The sequence below is a fragment of the Mastigoproctus giganteus genome, chromosome 6, assembly GCF_048544385.1.
Source record: "Mastigoproctus giganteus isolate SK-2022 chromosome 6, ASM4854438v1, whole genome shotgun sequence".
NCBI lineage: Eukaryota > Metazoa > Arthropoda > Arachnida > Uropygi > Thelyphonidae > Mastigoproctus > Mastigoproctus giganteus.
In genome coordinates this window covers 236,258,245-236,263,600 of record NC_143580.1, presented here as the reverse complement: position 1 = coordinate 236,263,600, position 5,356 = coordinate 236,258,245, and the positions used below count along the sequence as shown (strand labels likewise).

The window sequence follows — 5,356 nt, the reverse complement described above, 5'->3', positions numbered from 1 at the left end:
ATGACATGCGCTGAATTTTTTTTTTTTCTTTTTCATCAAACAGGGTATAAAGTGATGTTATATCACTTATTTTAATTCAAATGTACGATGATGAACTTGAAATTTTAGCGCCCATCACTCTACTTCATATCGTCATTGCATCATTATTATGCAACATATTCGATGATTACGTATGTAGGTGGCGCTGTGAGGATTTTTGTTTACTTTTGTAGCCCTTTAATCGAGTAGTGTGGGTGATGTAATTTAAATTTTGAAAGAGGTAAATTTTCTCTTGAAATTTTAAGATATTTAAATAATTTTTAAGTGGAATACTTCGTAATCATGTTGGAAGCACATCTTCCTAAGGCTTTACTTTTTAAAAAGGTGTTGGAAGCAGTTAAAGACTTAATTAGCGATGCCGATTTAGAATGCCAACGCACAGGGCTCGTGATGCAAGCCATGGATAATTCCCATGTGAGTCTTGTATCCCTCTGTTTGAGAAATGATGGCTTTCAAAAGTATCGTTGCGATAGTAATGTCACATTGGGATTGAATTTAAATAGCCTGTACAAGGTATTAAGATGTGCATCAAACGATGACAAGCTTGTTATCAAAGCAGAAAATGATTCAGATTCTATAGTTTTAATATTCCAGAGCCCCAACGAAGACAGATATGCCGAATTTTCAATGAGATTGATGAACTTGCAGACAGAGCATTTAGCTATACCTGATACAGAATACAACGTTGTTGCTACCATGCCCTCAATAGAATTTCAGAGAATATGTCGTGAACTAAGCAGTATCGGGGACTCAGTTACAATATCTTGTAATAAGTATGGTATTAAGTTTTCTACAGATGGTGATCTTGGCACTGGTGGAATTCGACTGTCACAGACAGCAACTGCAAATGAACCAAGCGATGCTGTCACAATTGAGATGCAAGAACCAGTTTCTTTGACTTTTGCTTTACGATATCTGAATTTTTTCACAAAAGCAACTTCTCTCTCCCAACGTGTGAAACTATCAATGTCTTTGGACAGCCCATTGGTATTGGAATACAAGATTGAAAATATGGGATATTTACGTTATTATCTTGCACCAAAGATTCTTGATGCAGAAGATAATTGAGTGCCTTTCTTAAGAATTATACGTGCAGTATAATTACAGTAATATATTTTAGTAGTATATTTTATCCTACAAGTTTGCAATATAAAGTTGAATATAATATATTCAAAATAACTGGGGCACTTTTATTATCTTGTATCAGTGCTTCTGGATTCAGTGGGCAATTGACTGTTTGTTAAGAATTAATGTATATGTCTAGTAATATATTTAGAGTAATATAATATATTGAGTTAAATGTTTTGTTATAGTAATTTGAATTTACCCTTCCTGTTTCTTATGGGATACTACAGTATTGACTCTAAGGAATTATGTGTTGTGTGAGTAAAATTGTTTATAATCAGTAGTAGGGGTTTATTTTTGGATATTTGATCCTAAGTTTGAATTTTGGCTTATGGCTTTAACTACTGTATTATCATCAGTTTTTATAAATTTTTATTTGACCCAACTGTCCTCAAATAATGGCCATTTAAAATTTTTAAATGTTCGTAATTATGAAGATTGTCAGTATTGATAACATTAGCCAACAAAAAGTATTTTTTGTGATACTTCTGCAAATATGTGATTCTGGAGGAAATAAATGAAATTTTTGTGTTTATTTCCTATAATTGATTTTCGGAGGATTCAAAAAATCACCATAAAAAGTTTCTATCACATCTACGTCAAAAGATGTACCAATGGTTAATGTTAACAGTTTCTACTCTCGAGGGGCTTTTATGGAGGATAGATTTGCAACCCTGTAAATGTAACATTAGCCTGTAAAAGTGCAGGGCTTTCCAAGTTAATACTTGGAAAACCTTCGCACAGCCTATAAAAATCCTCCCCAGAAACGTTAAGTGTGCTCTCTTTAAATTGTTATATTGGAATTGGAACATAGGAACCACAGGTAGAAGTCTGGTTATGTTTATCACAAAAAAACCCGAGGCCAGAATCAATTGCTAAAATTAAGAGAATTAGCTTATAACTGTTAAAATAAATCAGTATGTCATACTTTACTGGCTAGATTATGCAGAATTATCATATTTTGTTGAAACGTAACTCTATATTGAATAACTGTGATGTGAAACTATCGTGGTGATTTTCAAAATCTACGCTTAAGAATTGGTTAAAAACAGCATTTAAAGTTCTTGGAGATAAAAATCGTGTTAGCTAGTGTAATCAATCAAAATAAGGAATTACCAGAAAATAGTCTGGATAAAAATTGTTATAGTCCTTTATATTTTACATATTTATTATTATATAGTTTTAATAGTATAATAATTTTAATAGAAGAAATCTTTATTGTACAATAAAGATACAATAATGTGCCTGCCAGGGCCAGGGGCTAAATCAAGCATGCTAAATCTTATTCAAGCATGCCCAAGTTATCTGGTCTCAGGTGGAGAGACTGGTGTTTTCTTGGATTTTTATATCATAAGAAACCAAACTGATTTTAGAAGAATGTGTGCATATAAAGGCTTGCCAGTTCCTTGCTTCGAGGCTTTGCCAACCAAGCAGCATTCCAAAACAGTCTCATCAAACCTGCACTTCCACACAGTTTATTCTGACCAGCAGTTCATGATAAAAGTAAACAGTGAATTATATAACTAATGTTGATAAGGAGTAAATGAAAGCTTTTCATTTATAGGAGCATAGCCAATAACAAGTTTGTGCTGTCTATAGCTATTTGGAATTTCAGGTTTGAAGAGCAAGTTCATGAGGTTTTTTGATTTTATTTATTTATTTATTTTTGGTAGTTTAAAAACACTTGTCCTGTGTTATCCATAAATGTACAAGCTTTTTGATTGTTATAACATTTGCTAAAATTCATTGAATAGAGGATTTATTTATATATGGATAGACAATGAATTTTATTAGTGGTAGAATGTGTGTATATATATATATATATATATATATATATATATTTATTTTATTTTATTTTTTAATTGTGATGAAAATGACTTTCTGGAGGGAAAAACTAAAACAAAAAAATTGGGTATAAGTGATTAAAATTATTTTTAATAATATTGTTGCTTTTTCACTTTGCAAACTTTGTGTTTATACTCTTTTCATTTTTCTGTTGTCTCATTTAATTTTAAAGCAAATGCAGATTTTTTTTATAATTTATGCTTATAAATTTCATATATAAATATATATATTCATATTCTTATTATTGTTTTATATGTAGAGTATGAGATTTTATTAAATATATTATTGAAGAGATTCTGTTGTATTGTACAATAACACAGTACTTAAGATTTCACAGTATTTTAAAATAAATATGTAAAAATTGAAAATTTTTCCCCATATTAAATTTTTTTTTAATATGGGGAATTCTCAGAAGGTGAGATTAAAAAAAAAACAAAAAAACACTGCCTGTGGTTCTAGATGCAAAATAATGTCCATATCCCAGAACACCATATATACCCTATTTCATTTTAATGTAACATGCATAAACTTATCGATTTTTCCTGCTGAATGGAATATGATATTCCAAGTCAGAGGTGTAAATAAGTAATTAAGAATGTGTAAGCTTAATGTGTAATAAAGTTTACACATAAATAATACATTAAAAAGTTAATGTACACCAGCGTTTCTCAAACTGTGTTCCGTGAGATGCGAAAAATCCTAATTAATAATGAAAAAAATAATAAATAAATAAATTAATTTTGCATATTTGTAGCATACACCACTTTTGTATCATTATAATACTTAACATAATTTTTTTTTGGTTATTAATATCCTAGGATAGACTAATATAATAGACCACAGAACACTTTATTTTGGCAGGCTTTGCATAGAGAAGTATGCATAGCCGTAATGACACTTACAAAAAAAAAGTAGCAATGTGGTGATCTAATATGCCATTTGTATGTGATTTAGCCTGGAGTACACAGGTTGAAGTGAGGAGGGAGCAATCCGATATCATAACTAAACTCACTTCCTTGTATAAATTTTTTTTTGATAATTATTATTATTTTGAAATACAGCATTATTATTAAAATACGTCACCATGGATTTGTGGTCGAAAAAGGGAATGAGAGGCAAAGTACTTATAGTAGTGCAACTGTGGTTGATGAAAACGAACACAATATTGTCATACTTCAAAGTGAGGATGAACAATTGCAACCTTTTGTTCCCCAAAAATCAGAAGTGAAAAAACAGGAACCAACTAATAAAAAATCAAAACGAAAGTGTAATGACTGTTATTTGAATTTCAGCTTTACCTGTGTTGGAAATAAGGATGCTCCTGATGCACAGTGCATCATATGTAATAAAATACAGTATTAGCAAACAGTTCTTTGGCTCCAGCTAAACTTCTGTTTTGTAAGTGTTCCATGAATATGTCGTGAGAGGAAAAGTGTTCTGTGAATATGTTGTGAGATGAAAAGTGTTCTGTGAATATGTTGTGAGATGAAAAGTGTTCTGTGAATATGTTGTGAAATGAAAATAGCATTAGCAGAAGCATATGATGCAAGAAAGCAAGCTTATACTGCATCAGCCAAAAAAAAAAAAAAAAAACCTTCTCATTTCACCCATTCATTCGCTCTAAATGTTTGTCCAGTTCTGCCTTGAATCTATTTAAGATATCAACTTCTACAATGACAGATGGAAGTTTGTTCCAGCAATCAATCACCCGCTGGCTAAAGGCAAACTTCCACACATCTATCCTACAACTGTCTTTCCTCAATCTGAATTTATACGGCGCCTCCGTAGCCAGGTGGGAAGGAGCAGCAGTGCGTAGCACACGCTTCTTGATTAGACCGGGGTTCAAGCCCGTCACCACCAAATACAGAGGATGCGGAAAGGTCAGGGAATGTGGTCAGGGAAAGGTCAGGGAATGACCACAGCATATCCCTGGAGCAATATGGCCTTAGTTGCTAATGCTCCTAAAAACCAAATAACAACAACAACAACTGAATTTATACCCTCTCAGGTGATTAGTCTGAGCAAAAGGAAGAATCCCATCAGCATTGAGCATGCTCAAACCATTCAAGGCTTTATTGACCTCAATCAGATCACTTCGCAGGTGCCTAGTCTTCAGACACTGTAATTTGCAAAACTTAAGCCTTTCTTCGTAAGAGCAACCCTTTGTTCTATTCACCAATCCTGTTGCCCTTCTCTGTACTCATTCCAGCAGCTCTACATCCTTCTTAAAATGAGGCCTCCAAACCTGTATACAGTACTCAAGGTGTGGCCTTTGGGTAATAGTGCTGATGCTGTAGAAAGCATAAATGAAGAGCTAAAGGGATTAAGAATTAAGAGCTAAATCATT

The 5,356-nt window shown here is 32.4% G+C and overlaps 1 pseudogene; it reads left to right on the top strand.

Annotated features, from left to right (window-relative positions):
- Positions 1-274: 274 nt before the first annotated feature.
- LOC150085107 (uncharacterized) lies at positions 275-1,110 on the top strand (annotated as a pseudogene).
- The last annotated feature ends 4,246 nt before the right edge of the window (positions 1,111-5,356 follow it).